We start from the raw sequence: 22239 nt of genomic DNA on the forward strand, positions 1-22239 counted from the left end.
AGTGATTGAGTTCGTGCGCTCCACTTCGGCGGCCCAGGGTTTCGCCGTTCACTTCGGCGGCCCAGGGGTTTCGCCGTTCGGATCCTGGGCGTGGACGTGGCACCACTCATCAGGCCATGTGGAGGTGGCATCCCACATGCCACAGCTGGAAGGACCCACAACTAAAAGTGTGTAACTATGTACCAGGGGACTTTGAGGAGAAAAAGGAAAAATTAAAAAATCTAAAAAAAAAAAAAAGTTAAACTATAAAACTTAGAAGAAAACATAGGAGTAAATCTTCATAAACTTAGGTTTGGCAAGGGCTCCTTAGTGCAACACCAGAAACTCAGGCAACAAAGAAATGAAAAAAGAAAAAGAGATAAATTGAACATTATTAAAATTATGAACTTTTTTGGGGCCAGCCTGGTGGTGCAGCAGTTAAGGTCATATGTTCTGCTTTGGCGGCCTGGGGTCCACTGGTTTGGATGCTGGATGCGGACATGGCACTGCTCATCAAGCCATGCTGTGGCAGGCGTCCCACGTATAAAGTAGAGGAAGATGGGCACGGATGTTAGCTCAGGGCCAGTCTTCCTCAGCAAAGAGAGGAGGATTAGTGGCAGATGTTAGCTCAGGGCTAATCTTCCCCCCAAAAAACAAATTATGAACTTTTATGAGTCAAAGGACACTATCAACAGTGTGAAAAAACAACTGGCATAACAGGAGAAAATATTTGCAAATCACACATCTCATAGGGGTCTAGCGTGCAGAATATACCAAGAGCCCTTACAACTCAACAACAACCCCAATAAAGACATGAAAAGATGATCCACAGCAGTAATCACTAAGGAGACACCAATCAGACCACAATGAGACACCGCTTCACATCCACTAGGGTGGCTATGATCAAAAAGGCCAACAGTGACAAGTGTTGGTGGGGCCGTGGAGCAATTGGAACCCTCATACTCTGCTCATGGGAATGCAAGTTAGTTCAACCGCTGTGGAAAACAGTCGGGCACTTCCTCAGGTTAAACACAGAGTTACCACATGACCCCACAATTCCACTCCTAGGTAAATACCAAAAAGAATTGAAAACAGATGTTCAAACAAAAACGTGTCCACTAATATTCATAGCAGCTCTAATCACAAGAGCCAGAATTCTGATGGAAACAGCCCAAAGGTCCATGCCTGGATGAATGGATAAACAGTGTGGTGGATCCGTGCAATGGGTTATTCAGCCATAAAAAGGAAGGAAGCCCTGACACACGCTGCAACATGGATGAACCAGGAGAGCATGATGCTCAGTGGGAGAAGCCAGACAAAAGGCCACATGTGTGATTCTGCTCATAATGAATTACCTAGAGCAGGCCAGTCCATGAAGACAGAAAGCAGACTGGTGGTTGCAGGGTCTGGGGGAGGGGATGGGGAGTGACTGCTTAATGGGGACGGGTTTCCTGCCGAGGGGATGACAATGTTCTGGAACTAGACACAGGTGACGGTTGCACAATAATGTGAATGTACTAAATGCCACTGAACTGTACACTTCAAAAGGGTATAGATGGTAAATTTTATGTCACATGTATTTTACCATGATTCAAAAAAAGGTAGCTGGTGAGGCAGAACCTGCGTAGGGGAGCCACCTGTTCCCCTCCGGGCCGCGGTCCTGCTGTGTCCTGCTTCTCCTGCTTCTGGCTCCCTGTTGCTGAAAACGGCCCTGTGAGGCATCTTCGCATCACATGACCTCAGGCCAGCTTCCGGGGGGTGAGAAGGCGGCTCCAGGGCGCAGAGTTCAGGCCCCGTGTTCATCTTTGGGCTGCCCCTTACCTGGCCAGGCTGACAGAGCCGTGGGCTCAGGAAGGCTTTGCAGCAGCAGCCTCCTGTGGCCCTTCAGCAGGCAGGCCTGGGGCTGGACCGCCCACTCTCCGCCTGTCTGCTGGTGCCCCAGGTGCAAGCTGTTTACCTGGCAGGTGCTGGTGGAGCTGGGTCCCGGGGCGCCATCTGCGGGGAGATGAATCCCCAGAACAGCCGGGGTGCCCCTCCCCCAGGCAGGGCCCTGGCAGGGGGAGGCGAAGGGAACTGGAGACCAGGGTGTGTCCAGTGGCCCTGAGAGCAGCCCACTCCCATTCTCCTGGAAAGGTTACCGTGATCCCTGCGGCCATCAGTCCCTACAAATGCCTACATTGGGAACTAAGAGGGTGCACAGTGTACAGACTGCCCCCACTCTTGGGGGGGTGTCAATCCTGGCTTGGGCTGGGGTAGGGGCAAAAGCATCAGTCATCCTCCAGGGCCTGTGGTCCACCAAGCTAATGTGGCCCCTCTGGGGTTTATGTGATACTGGGGTTGTGACCCACTTCCTGGCTCCAGGGACCCCTCCCTGAGCATGCCAAGTCCTGTAGGTGGCACCTGAGGACAGGAGGCTTGGCTAGGCCTGGGAGGAGGAGGGTGGGGCGCCTCAGGGAGTCTCTGGGACTCAGATCCCCAAGGCCTGGCTGAGGAAGCAGCTGCCTCTGGGCCAACCCTCCTCGTGGGCCCCCTCTAGGCCCCCACCCAGCGGGCTCCCTCTCTCAGACCCCTCCCGCTCTGGGCTGAGGCCTCCCTGTCCACTCATCTCTCGGGTGCCTACCTGGGCTCCCCTCTCCCGTCTGAGCGTGGGTGTGGGGGTTGGGGGTGCCCATCCCTGGTCCTCGGTCTCTCTTGGGGTCTCTGAGTCTCGCTTCACACTTTCTCTCTCTTTCCCCTCTCCGTCTCAGCGTTCCAGCCTCAGCCCAGGATGCGCCTAGGGCGCGGCCGCAGCTGCAGTCCAGGGCTGGCCGGGTGACTGCCTGGCCTTCTGCAGGCAGCTGGGGGAAGTGCTTGTGGAGAACAATTGTGGCCTCCCTGCCAAGGGAGCCGCCCAGGCCTGGACAGGAAACGGGGCTGGGGGCCGGGGTGGGTGGGAGCACTGACTGCCCCTGGGGTACCCTTGATGCCCCCGCCCTGGGAGGCCCAGGAGGCTGCTGCAGAGGTGGAGGCAGAGCAGAGGTGGGAGGCCAGTGTCTGCCCGGTCCCATCCCCCCAGGCTCTGCCCCCAGCGTCAGGTTTCAGGACAGAGCAGCCCAGAAAGGAGCAGGGAGCCTGGGCCTGCACAGGCCTTCAGCCCAATGACCAACAGAGGCTTCATTTCCAGTAGCTTAGCTGTTGCCAAAATCCTGCTTTTGACCAAGAGGCAGGTGAGGATACCTGCATTTTTCCTCTGTCCAAGAGGCTTCCTCCTCCCGGTGATAGTACTTGCCTCTGCTCTGGGTCTGCATGTTGTCCCAACAGGGCCACTAACTGTGGCTTTTCCAACCCCTGCCTCCAGGGTGACACAAAATCTGAGTGGGGCTTTTCAGAGCCTTCTTGGGGTCAACATACACAGATCTCAGAGTCTTTGGAGCACTGTAGCTGCTAAGTTGGGGGTGATAGGAAGGCGGGCCCATCAGCCATTTCCCCACCAGGCAGAGACAGAAAAGGAGGCACCACCTGGGGAAGCAGAGCCAAGCTGACAGCCTCACTGAATGCCTGGATCCAGCTATGCCTGAAGCCCAAACATATGCTCATAGGCTTATTCCCCAAGCCAGTAAGTTGCCTCTTTTCACATAAGCTGGTTCAAGCTTCTGCCACTTGCTGCCCTAAGTCCTGACTGATCCAACTCACATGTGTGTGTTATGTGCATTCCTGTGGGAGGTGCACACACTTCTGGGGATATGTGAGGGGAGTGGGCCTTCCCTGGGGAGTTTACCCCAAATCTCAGGGTGGGTGGGGGACACGCCCCCTGAAGTACAGCTGCCCACCTCCACGTTTGCCCCTTCTCCACCCCTCACATGGCACTTCCTGATACCCCACTGCCCCCCAAGTTTTGGTGCCCCCCATAAGGGATGTCTGGTTCCTGACCAAAGGTGGGTGACCAGGAAGGTCACAGGCTTGGACGTCAGGTCACAAGAGGCATGGTGGGGGACTTGGGGATAAGGCACGAGCCATATCTTGGGAGAGAGAAGGGAGGGTTGCTGGCAGCCGGGGTGGGGCGGGGGGCACACCCTCCCCAAGGCTGGCAAGGCTTGCTCTGCCACCACACCAGCCTCCCAAGCTGCTGCGTTGCCTGTGACCTCAGTGGCCACCTGGGCCTTGACCCTCCCCTGGGCTCTGAGGCCACCCAACCCTAGGCCAGCACCCACAAGGCTCGCTGGGCAGACGGCCGTGCAGTCAGGGACCGGAGCCTTCCTAGCATCCAGTGGGCACTTGGCAAGTGTCTGCTGAGAGAAGGAGAGAGGAGGGGGCCTCCTCACTGTCCTTACTATCCTGACCCCGTTTTGTCACGGAACCTGCCTCTGGAAGCCCGCAGGAACTAATTAGTGCTTCTTCTGGATTACCTACATACTGCCCCCCTCCCTCCCTTCCTTGTCCCGGCCTCTGTCCTCTGGGGCGCGGAGGCAGGGTCTGGCTCCCACCTCACTGGAGGCAGAGACAGGATGGCTGCGTGGTGGAGAAACAGACAGTGCTCTGCGGGGTGCAGACAGACCCTTTGGGAGCCGCCCCTGCCGCCGGAGACCCTTCAAAGCCAGGCTTGGAGGATGCCCCCCGGTGGCGCAGGTCCTGGTCACGTGAACAGATTGTTTGAATAATTCACATTTAAAAAGACCTACTTTCCCATCAGACCATTTCCTGCTAAAGAGCAGATGTGGCAGGGGCATCTGAATTATGCATTATGCTCCCCAGGTTTTTAGTGATGGCCGGGCGCTGAGCCAGGCACAGGGCAGCCGCCTTTGCCCTGGGGCCCCGTTCAGCCCTGCAGTCACTTGGCTGGCCTGGCCCTGGGCTGGCTCTGGCAAACCACGTGCGGCTATGGACTCAGGACCACAGGCTGATCTCTAAGCCACTTATCTAGAGAAGGAGGGAGTGTCACCGGGAAATCAGGAGAAGCCTGGGTTCCTGGCCCGCTGGGTGTGAGCTCTCCATGGTGCGGGGGTTGGGGAGGCGGCCAGCAGGTTCACCAATGGCCGTGATTTGTGCCCCACCAAGGTGGGGCCTGGACAGTAGTGGGAGCCACAAACTGCAGGAGGCCTGGGCAGAGGGTGGAGGGTGGGGCAGGGAGGGTAGGGGCCCCAGGGCGGCCTTCAGACCCTTGAGGTCCAAAGGGCCCCGGCTGGAAGCTGGAAGCTCTGTAGGTTCCTGAGAGCTGATCAAGCTCAGGGCATGTGTCCCCAGGGCCAGAAGGCCCTGCTGCCCGGGGACTGGCCTGGGGTGGGGAGGCGACCCCTGAGACCCTGTGGCCTGTGCACATTGGAGGGGGATGAGGCCCCAGGATCCCCTGCTCCTTCCCTCCTGCGGCCTTCCCCTCAACTTTGCCCCTCACATCCGGTCCATAAACACGCAAAGGAGGGCTTCAGGCCTGGCCGCAGGGCAGGTTCCAGGGAAGGCCCTGCTGCACCCTGCAGACCCACAGATTAGCCAGGGTGCCAGGGCTGCACCCTAAAACCTCAGATGGCTGAGGCAGGCATTGGCTTGGTGGTGTCCTCGTGTGTGGCCTTGCCCTGCGGCCCTGGTGCAAGTGGGGACAGGCCCCACCAGGTCGATGGTGGCCTGTGGGACAGGGGAGCCCTGGGCCAGCCCTGGCAGCACCCCTGCTCCCGAGTCAGGCCTGCAGCCTGGTGCCCTCTGCGAACCTCAGGCAGGAATGCAGGGACCCTGGATGGCAGGGTGGGGGTTCTGAGGGTCCCCAGGCCTCCTGCCGTCCCCACAACAGCATGGAAGTTACCGCAGAGACCACTCACCCCTCTGCCCACTTCCTTCTGCTCTGCCGCGGCTCTGCCTCCCCTCCCCCACCTTTCACATCCTCCCCGTCCCCCTCTTCCTTCCCTCCTCATTTCCACTTTTCTGTCCTGGACTTAGGCAGGCACTGAGGGTTGGCATCAGACCTGTTGGATTGGGAGGAATGTCTCTGATCCTGAGCCTGGGGCCTTCGGTCCATTATTTCTGGGACCCACCTGCCAATGCTCAGGACATCCATCCTTCTGACTTTGTATCACCCACCTCCTCCTTGCCAGCAGTAGGTGGAGGCCGCAGGGCGTGAGCTGGATCCCTCCCCGCCCACGTGTCTGGTACATGTATTCCTCACCTGGCGCAAGCGCTCTGCAATGCTTACCGCACCTGGTACCCGCACAGGAACCCTGCATCCTGCTGCAGAGTGTCCCCCCTCCCCTGGGCCACTAGCCCTTGTCCTGGACACAGTAACCATTCTGTTCCAACCCTCCTTGCTTCCCTGGCCTCTGGTCCTCATGCTGAGTCGTGCCCCCTCACTTGGAACACGGAGGGTGGCCCACACCCCTTCTGCCTGCCCCATAAATGTTCCCTGAGGACCCACAGTGGGCCCCATGCTCTTCTCAGCGGGTGGAGCAGCGGGCTAGGGAGTCAGCAACGCAGCCCACAAAGGAACCCCATGCAGTTCAGGAAGGGGAACTCTGAAGAGAAATGAGGCTCCGGAGGACGGCGGGTGGGGGCCAGGGGGGACTCTGTGGTGACTGGAGATGACCCTCCTTGGGCAGACAGAGCCACAAGGGCAGAAGGCTAGAGCATGGAATGTGGTGGCCTGTGTGTTAGCAGAGCACAGAGGACCCAGATTGTTGGACAGAGAGGAGGCCAGAGGGAGGCTGGGACTCTTGATGGTTTTTGTTTTTGTTTGAGGAAGGTTAGCCCTGAGCTAACATCTGCTGCCAATCCTCCTCTTTTTTGCTGAGGAAGACTGGCCTTGAGCTAACATCTGTGCCCATCTTCCTCTACTTTATATATGGGACACTGGTACGTAGGTCTGCACCCGGGATCAGAAACAGCGAACCCCAGGCCGCTGAAGCAGAACGTGCGAACCTAACTGCTGTGCCACCGGGCTGGCCCCTGTCGATGGTTTTAAACAGAGGAATGACATGGTTGACATTGAGTCTTTGCTCAGCTGAGCAAGGTAGACATCCCTGCAGGCGTGGGGACTGCGGCAGCCCAGACACAGTCAGAGCCCATGCCCGGTGAGGAGGTGGGGTGGTGGTGATGATGGAGATTGGTTACACGGGGCACTAGTTTGTGTGTGTGTACATATTCATGTATGCTTGCACGTACATATGTTCTCTAGCTCTGTCCACTGACATGGACTACAAGCAATGACACCCCAGTAGCAGTGAACACATTCAGAGCTTGTATCCTGGCTTCTAAATATCATTCCCCACTAAAAGGAACCAGGGCTCCTTGGAGAAATGGCTGAGTTCAGGGCTGGGGCAGGGAGGGTCTAAGATGAGCCTGGAGCATGCTGTGCCAGGAATTGAGAGAGGGCTCCAAGAATGATGGCAACATGTTTGTGGGCTGGTAGGAAGGCCCCGTGGAGTTGGGGGGAGGCAGGGAGCACAGCCCTCGAGTGGGTGTGAAGGTATGGGCCCAGGGCTGGAGTGAAGGGCTGCCCTAAACACACACAGACACACACGCAGAAGAGACACACCAGCTGACGCTGGGAAACAGGCAGGGGTGGGGAGAGGCGATTGGGCCCCTTGAGGTTGTGGCCCTCGTCGAGGGGACAGCTGCATCGTTGGGTGTGTTCTCCAGCCTCCTTTACCCAAGCCGTGTAGGCCTGGAGGAGAAGCGGCCTTGGATTTAGTCTGGAAAGGGCAGCACAGGGAGGACGGGCCAGGAGGCCGAGGGGGTTGGAAGGGTGACTAGGGTGGGGGACTGCAGGCTCTCAGTGAAGAAGTCAGTGGGGGGCAAAGCTGTTGGAAGTGGGGAGCCAGAAGTCAGCTGGAAGATGGAGGTGGTGGGCTGAGGGCTGTTCCACGGGCATCCTGGAGGTTTCTGAGGACAAAGAAACTACAGGCTGGGGACATCTGACCTATCTCCACCCTCTTCCCCTTCCTCACCTGGGGGGGCTTCAATCCTCAGCTGCCCAGCCGACTTCTCAGGGGCATTTGCAGGGGTCGACCATCTCTCCCTTCTGACACTCTTTCCTGTGGTCACTCCTCTCTGTCCAGGAAACCATTCCCCACTGGAGGGGCCTGGGCCTCATCACCCGAGGCCACACTGCCTGCACCTGCCCGAGAGCTCACTCGAGCCTCACGGGTACCTCCGGGGACCGGCCCTTTGCACCTTGTAGTGGGTCGTCCACTCCACGACCTGGTCCAGCACGGGCCCGGCCGTGCTGCCGCCTTACGCGGAGGAATCAGTCAATTCCGTTGCACCTGCAGGCCTGAGGGTTGGCCTGGGCTGGGTGGTACCGCGCACTTGTGCACGTGCAGGGCGCAGGGTTCGTGTGTGAGTAAGGGGCGCAGTATGCCGTGCAGAGCGTTTGTGCGGGGTGCGGGGCACGAGTGCAGGGTGTGCGGTGCCGAATTCGGGGTGCAGATGTGCGGTGCGGGATGCCGGGTACAGCATGCCGCCCAGGATGCACGGTTCCTGCGCGGGTACCGGGTGCGGTTTGCGTTGCGGAGCGCTTGCGCCAGGTGCGGGATGCGTGCACAGGCCCGTGTGCAGGGTGAGGGTTAGGGGTTCGGGGTGCAAGGTGTGGGTGAGGGGCGGGGAGGGATCCGGCTCCCGCCCTGCGGCCTCCATCCACGTCCACTAGGCTGGGAACCGAGCGGGTCGGCAGCGGGCAGGCCCCTGGGGCGCAGAGCCAGGCGCGGGCGAGGGGCGGGCGTGGCCTGGGGGCTCCTGCAGCGGGTCCCCGAGGGCGCGGCACGGCCCCTTTAAGCTGCTCGCGCGCGCGCGCGCGGCCCGGAGCCGGAGCCGGGGTGGGGGGAGCGCGCGCGCGGCGTGCGGGCGCCGGGCCGTGCGCGCGCGCGGCGTGCGCGGTGACGCGGCCGTGGGGTTTCCCGAGGCTGCGGGCAGGGGCCGCCGCGCCCATCCCGATGGCTGGAGGCGTCTGAGGGGCGGACGGAGGCGGCGGCGGCGGCGGCGGCGGAGCGGGCGCGGGCGCGGGAGTGGAGCGGTCGCCGCGGGACCGGACCGAGCCTCGCCGGCGCACCTGCCCGCAGCGCCCGCGGAGCGGCCCGAGCGCGACCACCTCCCGAGCGGCGGCCGAGGCGGCGGAGGCGGCGGCGCGGGCGTCAGGGGGACGAGGCGCCGAGGTGAGCGCGGCGGCCCGGCCCGGCCCTGCCCCAGCCGCGACCCCGGCCCGCCCGCCGCCCCGGGGCGCCCGCCGCCCCTCCCCCGCCGCCGCCGCGTCTTCCTGCCCCGCCAGGGTGGGGTCGGCGGCGCGGGGGCGGGCGACCCTGCGGGCGGCGGCGGGGCCGGGCCGGGGCCGAGGTCTGGGGCAGGGCCGGGGCTCCGATCGGGGGTCTTGGGTCCAGGTCTGCGGGCCGGGGCCAGGGTCCAGGGCCGGGGCTCTCATTGGGGGTTCTGGGTCCACGTCTGCGGTCCGGGGTCGGGGTCCAGGGCCGCGTTCTGATCGGGGGTCCTAGGTCCAGGTCTACGGGCCGGGGTCCAGGGCCGGAGCTCTGATCCGGGGTTGTGGGTCCAGGTCTCCGGTCCGGGGCTGGGGTCCAGGGCCGGGGCTCTGATCGGGGGTCCTGGGTCCAGCTCTGCGGGCCGGGGCCGGGGTCCGGGGCCGGGTTCTGATCGGGGATCCTGGGTCCAGCTCTGCGGGCCGGGGCCGGGGTCCTGGTCTGTGGTCCGGTGGCTATGCGCCGGGCGGGGGCCGGGGTTCTGGGTCCAGGGCTGCGGTCCACGGCCAGGTTCTGATCGGGGGTCCTGGGTCCAGATCTGCGGGCCGGGGCCGGGGCCAGGGTCCAGATCTGGGGTCCGGGGTCCAGGGTCCCGGGCGGGGGTTCTTGGTCCAGCTCTGCGGTCTGGGGCCGGGGTCCGGGGTCCAGGTCCGGGCGCCGGCAGGCCGGCCGCGGGGAGGCGCGCGGGGCCGGGGTCTCCAGGCCGGCCGGGCCGGGCCGCGAGAACAAAGGGAGCGGGTTCTGCAGGGGCGGTGGGCGCCGTCCTCCGCTCGGGAAGGACGTCGGGCTTTACATGCACCTTTCCTGGCGACTTTGAAGTTCGGGTTTGGGAACGACACGATGCAGAAGGGGGACAATGAAATGAGGAAGCTGGGGTCCGGCCGGCGGCCGCCCGCCCGTGGAAATTCGGGGGGCGTCTGAGGCAGAAACAAAGAGCTGTGCTGGGAAGACCAAACCTGGAACCACTCGGCTGTTTTCGTTTTTACCGAAAAGTGGAAGGCAGCCCCCTCGCGAGCCTTTCCTCGCCGTTTCCCCCCTCGCCCGGTGCGGAGCGTGCGCGCGGGGCCGGTGGACGGGGCTGGACGGGGGTGGACGGGGCCCCCCAGGGCCGGGCCGCGCCGCGGTCCCCGCGCCCCCCGCGCCCGAATGAATGGCCCCGAGTTCAGGCCCCGCGACAAGATGGCGCGTCGGCCCGGCTGCCATTGTCGGCCGCGCGCCCGGCCTCCGCCGCGCCCGGAGGTGGTCGGCGGCCCGCGCGCTGCCCCGAGGACCCGGCGCGGAGCCCCCGCGGCTGGGCGTCCTCCTCCGGCCCGGGGCCTCGCGGCGGCGGGGTGGGGGCGGGGAGGAGCGGGCTGAGGATTCCGCCCGGCGCGACCCGGCCGCTGGGCTTCCGAGAACCCTGCTCTCGGGGCCTCGCGGGTGGCGTTTGATTCGGAAGGCGCTCGGAGACGCCTTCTGTCCTTAAGTTACACGCTCAGCCTGCTCACGTCGCGGGAGCTTTCCCTGCCCACCTCCTCCTCAGTTAGGGTTGGGAGAGTCATCCACTGCAGGAAGACAGGTAGGAATGCTTATTTTGGGAAGGGAAGCTGGTGGACACTTAGCGTTAAAGGGTACGTTGCTGAGTCTATGCGTAAACGATGTAGACATCTTTATCTGTAGCTTTGGTTTGGGGAGTATTAGTGGGTTTTTTGTATTTTCATTTTGCTGTCTATCTGCTAACAGTGATCTCAAATAATATTTGGTGATTAAGCAGTTGCTTATGAGATTATCAACTAAGAAACACGTAGATTATTTTTCACGATTAGCAAATAAATGGAAATATTAGCTCTGCGAGGAGTTTTTTTCAACTCTAGACGCTGGGTAGGTCGTTACAGCCTCGTTGGCTGTAAGATTTCCACCTGAGTTGTTTTCTAATTTGAAGCTATAGTCTTTTTTGGGGTGGAGGGGTTCTTTATTTGAAAAAAGGGTTTTAGTTTGCATTCTGTTCAGATAGATAGGGTCTATTCTGGACTCTTCCGGAAGGTGTATATTGCAAAAAGAAAGTGAACAGTCAGTTCCTTTTTTGCTTCCTTAGTAATACTGGGTGTGTGGTAGGGGACCGCTGGTGCCACCAACATGGAAGCAGGTCTGAGAACTGCCACACGGCAGAACTGGTGGTAGCTTTTGGCTCGGTTCAACTTTCCACAGCTAGAACTGTCCAGAAATGGAGGCGACTGGAAGGGTCCGAGGCGGCTCCGTCAGGATCCTGTGGGGGGTTTCCGGCTGCCTGTGCGCTGGACTGCAAGGCCTCTGTGTTGCTGAGACTCGCTCCCACCCTTGCGTGCTTTTGCTTTCACAGGCATTGTAAGTGCTACAGGTTTTTCTTAGAAGGTGGGAGTTTAGGAAAGCAAAGTTAGGGTTTATGATCGTGCCTGTGTCTCACTCCTGGGTCTTCCTGCTCCGGAGCCTCGCGGCCGGGCTGGGGCTGCGTTGCCTTGTCTGCTGGCTGCAGGCGTGGTTCAGGAGTAAGCCTGGCCAGGCCGATGTTCAACCCTGTGGTTTTGACTCCGAATTGATACTTTCTTCGATGAACATACCCACCAGATTTGTGTGATGTCTGAGTTTTCCTCGGAGCTGTTTCTCTGCTCAGACACATACCGAGCAGGATGTCCTTTAATAGCACCTTCATGAAGATTTCTCTTTGTTTGATATCTTTAGTTATTTATGTTTTTGGAGAAGTTGAAGTAAATCCTCAGATTTAATTTTAATCTCAAAAGAGATTTAAAAGACGGCCAAAAGCCTGCAGAGTAATGTATTTTTTTTTAAAGAGTTAAACCTTTTCAAATTTTTTTGTGCCTTAGTGATTTTGATTTCAAGGCTTTAATTAACCTAGGTAGCTTATATTGACCACTAGAGAAATAGACTGATTTTATGAGGAGTTCATTTCTTTCTCAGAGCTTTGTTCTCTTACTTTTTACTTTGCTAAAAATTTCTTTGTTATTCATTGGTTTGATTGGAAAAGTTGTATTTCTACAAACAGCTTTGAGAAAGGTCTTCAGGACATAAGACTTAGCTACCCTCAGTTGGCTTTTTAGCTAGTACTTACTTTAATAACACTGATTTTATTTTAGACGTGCAGTATTGGCATTTACTATAGGTTTTTTATTGGATTTTTTTTTCCCTGCCCAAAAGATTTGGCTCATGTTTATCTCTAAATTGGATTAAATTCTTAGTCTACAGACTTTGGCTTTTAGCATTAGTGGATTGGTAATAGATAGTCTCAAGTTTATTATCTGGGCTTGACCATATGGCGTGCCATATTATTTTGAAGCCCTTATTTAGCATAAATCTAGTAAGGCATTAAACAAAAAGTTTTAGAATTTTTTAATCCTGGTATAAATTCTAATTTCAGGTTTGCATTTGTTGATAAGAGTGATTAGAGAAATGATGAAGTAGACAGTTTAATTAAGAGGTGTAGTGAACACAGAATGAGGGGCTAAAAGCAAATTTAGATTGAGACTGAGATCAGAGAAATAGTTTACAAAACGGAATGTGTAACATTATGGAAGAAAGAAACAGTCCAAATACACGTGGAGCGTGTGCGTATGTACTGGGTAATGCGACATCCCACTGACTGTTCCGGAAAAGGAATGGAGTACCACTTCTTCTTAAAGCTATGAGTTTTGTTTCAGAATTTGGTTTAAGAAATATAGGTCGTCTATAGATATTGACTTAGTGGATTAGTGCAATGCTAAGAGCTTTTTAAGCCTCTTGGCCCTGTTCTGGTGGCAGTGTCCACCATTAGTGCCACAGTGATCGATGGAGATCACTGCTGGCCTCCAATGGCAGAGCAGTGTTGCTTTCTTTTTCTTTTTTTTTTAAAGACTTAAGGGAGTATTTCCTTATTTGACTTACTAAATTAAAATTCTGGGGAAAAGCCATTTCTAAAAACTTACTGATTTAAAAGGCCAAGTTAGGATTATCAAGATTATCTAATTCTTAAGAGGTTATTCAGTTGAATTTATATTGCCGTTGACGAAAGGTTACAATTTAATAATTAGCTGCTCCGAGCTTAATAATACATTTTACTAAGGGAGGAAAGACTGTGTGTTTATTCTTTAACGTGTCAGGACAAATACTAAGGACATGGTTAACATAAAGGTTACTTGTGGGTAGTTGTGTGCTTCTGTGTATCTGTGTGCCTCCTGGTTCAATCCTGTGGCAATTTTGAAATATATTCCTGATGAAGATTGTAGATTCTCTTCATTGCCTGTCCAAGTGTTGTAGTTAATAAAATTTTAAAAAATTCTGGGTACTTTCTAATTAGACAAGAGAGTGTTAAAGCCTCTACAATAAGTTTCCAAAAAATTGTCGTAGGAACTTTAATATAATTCCTGAATTCTACGGAGGGAGAGAGATTCACTCAAAAATTCTGAAATTCGAAATTCTGAAAAGATTCAGACTGTCCGACTTAGAACCCAGTTCTGCAGCTAAACTTGCTGGTTTGGAAGTGTTTCTGGCTTCTCTCTGTCTGTGTGCTCCTCTCTAGAGCGGGCGTCCCCACACCTGCTTCCTGAGGCGGCCGTGCGGATGAAGCAGGTTCCCTAGTGGAGGCACTTGGGACAGTGCCTGGCGCTGTGCAGGGTTAGCAGTTTCTCTTGCTAGTGCCCTTGCTTTGTAAACATCTCTTTAACTGTGATAGCGTTATAAGAAGATCACTTACTGGGAGATTTTTTTCTTTCTTCCTGATGGTTCCGGAGGAGTATTAATTCAGGGTGGGGAACACGTGTCAGCTGTCTTTGCAAATCCCTGCCGCGTGTTTACTACCTCACTTTCTCCTGAGTCTTCTCTCACTTTCTTCTTTTCTCAAAAGCCTTCTTTACCTTTATGGGATAATTTTGATCCTGTAATTCACTTTGAAAACTGGTTAAATTGTTTATTTTTGAGAGATCTCACCCCCTCTTTATGATGCTGAATTTTTTTGGATTTCACAAAACTTTGTTTGGCTTCCTTGATTTGCCAACTAGTGACGATAATGGTGAAGCATTTTTCATATATTCGTGTAAATGTGTATGTAATATATGTGTATATATATAAATACTATAACTGGAAATTTGTTTAACAAATGCTTACTCAGCACCTTCTCTGCTAGGTACTGAGGCTATAAATTCTCACGAATGGGGATGCCCCAGGGCTTTCCTGAGTTTATAGTTTAGTAGGAGCCTGACAAGCAGGTTCAAAGGAGAAATGCAAGTGCAGTGGGTCACGGGGGCAGCTGACCTATTCTAGAGGTTAGTGATGTCTTCTTAGGAAAAAAGTTTATGTTGAGACCTGAAGAATCCCCCAGGTGGAGCTTGTCTGGCAGGCAGTAGGTGGAGGGGGAAGCAAAGAGTGTCCCAGGCTGAGGAGATGGCCTGAGTGTTTTTCATGCAGCCACCAGTTGCCCTCCTTCCCCCACCGTCTCCAACACCCGGAACAGTCTAATGCGTGTTAGGTAATTATTTATTGGCTGAATGAGAGCATGGCTTATCTGGGGACGGAAGTTCCAAAGGGCTGGAAAGTGGTGAGAAATGGGTGCCGAGAGGCCAGAACCTCGGTAAGGAGTTTGCACTTCTCCCTTGAGGGCTCTAGGAAGCCTGCAAAGAGTTTTAAGGAGGAGATTGATCCGATCAGGACCCTCACTGGGTACTTGAGCTTGGAGCATGCCCAGAGGAGGGAGGGAGACTGGTCGGAGAGTCCAGATGGGATGCTGTGCAGGGAAGAAGGGCATCTGACGGGTGGTAAAGCTAGTGGCTGAGAAGACTTGATGACTGAACGGACGGTAAGAGAGGGGTAAATGACCACAGGTTTCTGTCCTGGACGTCTGGGCGGCTGTTTTGCATGTACTGAAACAAGGAGCAGTGGTTTGGGGGGAGGTGGTAAGTTTAGTTTATGCACAGTGGGTTTGAGGACTCTTGGAGGCATTCCCACCTTCTGCATCCAAGGTCTTTCTACTCCTCTTCTTCACTTTCTACTCCTCCTTTCTACGAAGGTTCTTCCAGAGGTCCATTTGTACAGTTCACTCCCTTCATTCTGGTCTTTGTTCAGGTACCCCGTTCTCAGAGGGCATTCTCTGATCTCATTAATCTACATCATCTTGCCTTGCCATGTCTTCCTAACCCTTATGTTGATCTCCCCACTAGTTCTGACTTCCTAAGACAGGCACTTTGGTTCACTGCAGTATTAGCAGCCTCTGGGACAGGATGCATAATAAATACACGTTGAATTCCTCTCTTCTGTGCCTGTGAACGGGGAGCTCTGGAGGTGTGGTCTGGATGGAGGCCAGGCTTTCAGGGTTATCAGTATTTAGCGATTGGAGTCTTGGGAGTAATGGTCACTTAGAGCAAAGGGTCTCAAAGTGTGATCTTGGACTGCTGCGGGGTCTCTGAGACTCTGCCAGGGGTCCAGTAGGTCAGAGCTACTTTTTTTTCTTTTTAAGATTTTATTTTTCCTTTTTCTCCCAAAGTCCCCCAGTACGTAGTTGTGTGTTTTCTAGTTGTGGATCCTTCTAGTTGTGGCATGTGGGATGCCGCCTCAGCATGGCTCGACGAGCGGTGCCGTGTCCACGCCCAGAATTTGAACCTGTGAAACCCTGGGCCCCTGAAGCAGAGCCCGCAAACTTAACCCCTCGGCCATGAGGCTGGCCCCCAGAGCTACTTTCATAATCAGATTAGGATGTTATTTGATTTTCACTGTGTTGACGTTTGCATTGATGGCACAGAAGCAGTGGTGGGTAAAGCTGCTGGTTCTTGAGCACAAATCAAGGTTGTGGTACCAAACCAGTTACAGTAGTGATTGTAGTCATGGTATTCTTTACCGCCGTGAACTTGTGGTAAAAAAAAAATCCAGTTTAGTCTAATGTCCTTGATGAAACAACAACAACTAGTTTTATTAACCTTCAACCCTGAGTGCCCATCCCTACTAGTGTGTGACAGAATGGAAAGGAGGGAGGCGTAAAGCACGAGTGTGCCTGAAGTACCGGAGCGATGGTGTGGTTGTTTGAGCTGAAAGCAGAGCAGATGGGAGACGATCGCTGTTTAGACAGGGCAATTTGCAGATGTTTTCTTGAAAATGAATGAAGCGAACCAGATACTTCAAGGGAAATAACTGACAGTATTGTTGGCACTGATAAAATTTGAGATTTCATATGGAAATAACAATTTTAGGGGTCCGGCTGGTGGCGTAGTGTTTAAGTTTGCGCGCTCTGCTTCGGCAGCTCAGGGTTCTCAGGTTCAGATCCCAGGTGTGGACCTAGCACCGCTCATCAAGCCATGCTGTGGTGGCATCCCACATACAGTAGAGGAAGATTGGCACAGATGTTGTTAGCTCAGGGCCAATTCTCACAAAAAGAAGAAGAAGAATTTTGTAAAACTTGTTTCTGCTACCATGAACTTGACAGCTTCCCAGAGTTTAAAGACTTATGAGAGAGATGGTGATACTAACGAAATGGTTCTTTCTAAATATTATATAATGAGATATGTCAACATTTGGAAGATCTCCTTAACTCAGTGAACTGATATTTTCCAAATGGCCCATGCATGGTGCTGCTCACTTACAGGTGGTAGAAGATCTGTTCAAAGCACGAGAATGGAGTGAAACCTATGGAGTTTGATGTAACAGTTAATTGATTAAGTCACATGGTTCACATTCCACATCAGAACTACCTTTTAATAAACTTACCACTCGTCAAGTTTTGATGTCGTATCAAAGAAGACTATCCACATTTATGTGAAAAAGCTGTTAAAATACTCCTCCCTTTTCCAGCTGTACATCTGTGAGGCTGAATTTTCCTCATGTACTTCAGCCAAAACAAGATATTACGACCGATTGAGTGCAGAAGCAGATCTGAGAACCCAGCTCTCTCTTAGTGAGGCAGATGTTAAAGAGGTGTGCTGAAATAAAGTGTAAAATATTGCTGCTCTTCTCACCAAATTATTTTTCTAGTTATTTTTTGTAAAAATGTTATTTCTGGTAACATAATAGCCTTCTTAAACATTTTTAAAACTTCTCCATTTAAATTTCTAGTGTAGTAAATATCCATAGATATAACCCACATAAACAGAAGCCCCTGGGATCCTCGGTAATTAGGAGTGTGGGAGCCTGAGACCAAGCCGGCTGAGCAGCACTGATCTGGAGAGCACCTCCAGGGCCTTGGCCCAGGGTGCCTGCAGGGACCAGAGGGTCCTCAGCTGGAGAGGACACCCTGTCCTAATGTGCCCCCCTGCCCTCTGAGTGCAGTATTTTAGGTGTAGGATTGTGCCTTTTCCTGAGAAGAACCCAGAGATCATTTTTGTTTTTTTCAGGAAGATTGGCCCTGAGCTAACATCTGCCACCAGTCCTCCTCTGTTTTGCTGAGGAAGACTGGCCCTGAGCTAACATCCGTGCCCATCTTCCTCTGTTTTATGTGTGAGACACCTGCCTCAGCGTGGCTTGATAAGCTGTGTGTAGGTCCACACCCAGGATCCTAACCGGTGAACCCTGGGCCGTCGAAGCAGAGCACACAAACTTAACCACTAGGCCACCAGGATGGCCCCCCAGAGATTCTTCAAAAGGTTGAAGACCGTTGGTGTAGCTTGAGAAGAGGCCTTGGGACAGCCCAAGGGATGGCATTAAGGGATGGGCGGAGGAAGAGAAGCTCCTCAAGGAGCAGTCAGAGGTTGGAAGAGCATCGGAACACAGCGTGAGGGGCTGGCCCCGTGGCCCAGTGGTTAAGTTCGCGCACTCCGCTGCAGGCGGCCCAGTGTTTCGTTGGTTCGAATCCTGGGCGCGGACATGGCACTGCTTATCAAACCACGCTGAGGCAGCGTCCCACATACCACAACTAGAAGGACCCACAACGAAGAATATACAACTATGTACCGGAGGGGTTTTGGGGAGAAAAAGGAAAAAATAAAATCTTTAAAAAAAAAAAGGAACACAGCATGAGAGCCTATGGAAAGAGTCTCCTGAGACGGGAGGGAGCGGTCAGAGTCGCGGCTCTGCTGAAGCTGACTGAGGACTCAGTGATCAGGATTCCCGGCAGGAGTGACATGGGGTGTGGGGAGGCTCTGAAGGAAAGGGGCGGAGCGGCGTGAGGGCTGGCGGCAGGCCTCTGTTCTGCCTTGATTTTAGATGGAGTAGCTTGCGCACTGTCTGGTGCCCAGAGGAAGGAGCCTGTAAAGGGGAGGGGGATCCTTTGTCAAGTGCCTTCTCAAGGTCTGAGCAATCCCAGGGAGCAGCTGGGGATGGGCAGTGATGAGAGCCAGCAGCCCTGCCCTGGTGGAAGGAGCGTCACCGCATAGACGAGCTGGAGATGGAGATGGATCGCTGGGGTTCATTTTGAAAAGGGTGGTTGAAACATTTGGACATAGGTCAGGAGGAGGTGAGAGGATGAAGCAGGCAGGTATACGGGCACAGGGGGAAGTCCCAAGGCAGGGCCATGCTCAGAATTGAAATAAGAGGTCCTGGGAGATGGATGTTAATCTCCACTTGGCATAGACTTTATGTAAATAAAGTATGTAGGGACAGGTACTGTGAGATTTCCCTGTTGATAAATTCCTTCAAGCCTTGGCCCTCCAGTCCTCCACCTGGCGTTTCCTTGGCTTAGAAGTACTTGCATTTTGCCCTGTCGATGATCCCGATGCTCTTTGCTCCTTCCTCCGGTTTGTTAGATGCTGACTCTGCCGGGCACCGTGCTGAGAACTTTGTTATTGCTGTGTGATCCTCACTTCAGCTCTGAGGCGGGTCCTGTGAACAGCCCATTTCACAGATGGCTAAACTGACAGGGCGGGTAGGGAACTGGCCAAGGTCACAGCCGGGAATTGTGGAACCCATATTTGAACTTGAGTGGTTTGCCTCCAGAGCCTGTGCCCTTAGTAGTTACGCCCTGCACCGTCTAGCCTGAGCTCTTCTCCTTCATTCTCACCTCAGAAGACGCACTTGCCTGCTTTATATATTATTAAAGGGAAGATTCTTCCACTTGGAAACATACTCACCAACGACTTTATCTTCAGTTTCTTCTCTTCTACCTTCAAACATGACTAAGTCTTATATAATTTAACCCCCCACTTAATCTTAGGATCTTGTTCAGCCACTACTCTTACTTTTCTCTTTTTAAAATTAAACTTCCTGGATAGGCAGATGTTTCTGCTGCCTCAGTTTCTCCATCTGTCTTGTCCTCATTCTTTGAGGACCATGTTCCTGTTCCCTAAGCCACCAGTGTTGTTGTTTCTATGAAGATGTCCTTTTCAGTAAATCCACTTTGTTGTCTCAATTTTTATCTTTAATTTTTGCATTTTAATAAAAATGTTAAATATGTTTACTGTAAAAATTAGGAATATAAAATTGAGGGGAAAAAATCTATAATTTCCCTTTCAGGAAATAACCACATAAGATTGTTGTGTTTCTGTTTAGTTTTGTGTTGCTCATGCATATGTGTACGGAGATTTTTTTCCCCCAGATTGGGGATCACACTATATATATAGATTTTTTCATTCTAGTTTTTCTACTTTGTTACATATTATGTGTATTTCTGAATGTCCTTCATCTCTGAAAACATGACGAGTAACTACGTAACAATTAACAATTGCTGTTCCTTTCCCCTGTAGTTTAACTATACCCATGTGCTGGCATCTTGGTTCTGCCGATTCTTAGCTTTTTGCCGATTCTTAGCTTTGAGCGCTGGAGCAGGTTATTTAACACCTCTATCCCAGTTTTCTCATCTCATAGGGTAATTGTGAGGATTAAATGAGATGTGCAAACAAAATACTTAGCCTCATACTTAGCAAGAACAAAAATGTTAGCTTCCATTACGGCGGTTGCTTACGGCGTGTAGCGCCTTAGCCGTCCTCCTTTCCTCACTGCTGTCCCTCCTCCCCTGCCGGCTCTGTATTCCTATCTTTGTGGTTGCTGTCTTAGTTAAGGTTTTCAGAGGTTCTTCTCCTTGGCTCTAAAATGTTGCTCTATTCATTTTCTGTGGCTGCTACCACAAATTACCACCAACGAAGTGGCTTAAAACAACAGATTTATTCTCACAGTTCTGGAGGCTGGAAGTCTGAAATCGAGGTGTTGGCAGGGCATTTCCCTCTCATGCCTCTCTAGCTTCTGGTGGTTGCTGGCGATCCAGTTTCTGCCTCTGTCTTCACATGGTCTTCTCTTTGTCTGTATCCACTCTTATAAGGACACCAGTCATTGCATTAGGGCCCACCCTAATACAGTATGACTTCATTTTATGTTAACTAATTATACCTACAAAGACCCTTTTTCCAAATAAAGTCGCATTTACAGGTTCCAGGTGGACAGGAATTTTCAGGAGACACTGTTTAAGCCCCTGCAGTTACCTAGAGCTTCATGCTTGGCCCTGTCCTCCTTGCGTTCCTAACCCCCTGTCTCCCATGTCTTCACCTTCCCTTCGAGGCCCAGCTTGTAAAAAGAAGTCTCAGTTGCAGATTGAAGAAACCAGTAAGAGATAATTTAAATAGAAAAGGGAAATGTTGATTCAGGATGTCTCACAGAACCGAAGTTTAGGAATAGAGCTGGGTTTTTCTGGTCAGTATGGAGTTAGGGTGGAGAAGCCCTCTGAGCGTCTCTGTCCTTTTCGTTCCCACTCTCTTTGCCTGTAAGTGCCTTTCTGGTTCTGCTTGGCAGGTAAGAAAGCTCTCTGAAATGGTCGTTTTTTTCTATTTTCAGCCTGTTCTGCTTCCTGGCATTGTACTCAGCTTGCCACCACCACCTCTTTGAAATGCTCTCTTCTCTTGTGCTTGTTCTTCTCGCTTTCCTTCCAAGGGCTCTCTTTTGCCTGCCCTACATGCCCTCAGTTGTCTGGCATTTCTCAGTCTTGAGTCCAGGATTCTCTCTGTTCGTGGGCGCTCCTTAGGTGATCATGTCCGTTCTCATCTGTTCTGGCCTGTTTATTTATTTATTTTTATTACTTTTTCTCCCCAAATCCCCCCAGTACATAGTTGTATATCTTAGTTGTGGGTCCTTCTACTTGTGGCATGTGGAACGCTGTCTCAGCATGGCCTGATGAGCATGCCGTGTTTGCACCCGGGATCCGAACCGGTGAAACCCTGGGCTGCCAAAGTGGAGTGCACGAACTTAACCACTCGGCCACGGGCCCGGCCCCTTTTTTGGCCTGTTTCAAATGCTGTTTCCTGATGGTTGTGGTTCATACCTCCACCCCAGTCTTTCTGACCTCCAGGCTCATCCATCCACCTGTCCTCCTGACATCGCCATTCCTTTTGCTGTTTTCACCAATGAGTCTTTTCATCGTTTAGGTCCCAGCCTGAATGTCACCTCGTCCAAGAGGCTTTTTCTGGTCACCCCTCTTGTTCTTGATCATGTTGATTGACCAGTGTCTTCATGGCATTCACCTCAGGTTGGGGTCGCAGAGTTGTGAGGCCCTGTTTCTGACCCGCCCTGAACAGTACAGGGTGGAAGCAGAGGGCACCCCAGATGGCCTGTTCGTGTGGGCTGGGTTAGCTCTCGGACCTGACTGTGCGTTGGACTCCCTGACAGTGTCCCTCAGCCCATCTGTAAGCCCAGGACTCCGGGCATTGAGAAAAGGCACCCCAGGTGAGCCCCATGCACAGTCAGGGCTGGGGACAGTGGTCTGTGAAACCATGCACCAAGGACCTGAACTTCCAGGTAGTTTTCCTGAAAATGGCTAGGAGGGTTATTGGGAAGGCTTGAGATCGCTTTACCACTGATGGGATGTGGGTTTGGGAGTGGCTGCTGCAGAGGCAGAGAGATGAGAAGGGAAGTGGGGAGAGCTTTTCCTGGGAATCGATGAATCAGAAAGCAGGGGGAATCTTGGTGCCTAACACTGATTGGCACGGCATTTAAGATGTGCTTTTTGGGGGCCGGGCCGGTGGTGCAGCGGTTAAGTGCGCGTGTTCTGCTTCTCGGCGGGCCTGCGGTTCGCAGGTTCGGATCCCGGGTGCGGACATGGCACCGCTTGGTAAGCCATGCTGTGGTAGGCGTCTCACGTATAAAGCAGAGGAAGATGGGCACAGATGTTAGCTCAGGGCCAGTCTTCCTCAAAAAAAAAAAGTGCTTTTTG

The 22239-nt window shown here is 53.4% G+C and overlaps 1 protein-coding gene across 12 annotated transcripts in view; it reads left to right on the top strand.

Moving 5' to 3' along the window:
* Window positions 1-8823: 8823 nt before the first annotated feature.
* The window catches only part of GNB1 (G protein subunit beta 1), a 78795-nt gene continuing 65379 nt past the window's right edge, over window positions 8824-22239 (top strand). Inside the window, exon 1 of one of the 12 annotated variants that reach the window (XM_070611138.1) lies at window positions 8824-9086. The gene's annotated coding sequence lies outside the window, so the exon portion shown is untranslated. Of the gene's footprint in view, window positions 9087-9873; window positions 10227-10447; window positions 10741-10794; window positions 11526-14653; window positions 14758-22239 lie in introns of those variants that run through there. The other 11 variants (XM_070611127.1, XM_070611128.1, XM_070611134.1 and 8 more) reach the window with 11 other exon arrangements.

Source organism: Equus przewalskii, chromosome 2 (assembly GCF_037783145.1).
Source record: "Equus przewalskii isolate Varuska chromosome 2, EquPr2, whole genome shotgun sequence".
Lineage (NCBI taxonomy): Eukaryota > Metazoa > Chordata > Mammalia > Perissodactyla > Equidae > Equus > Equus przewalskii.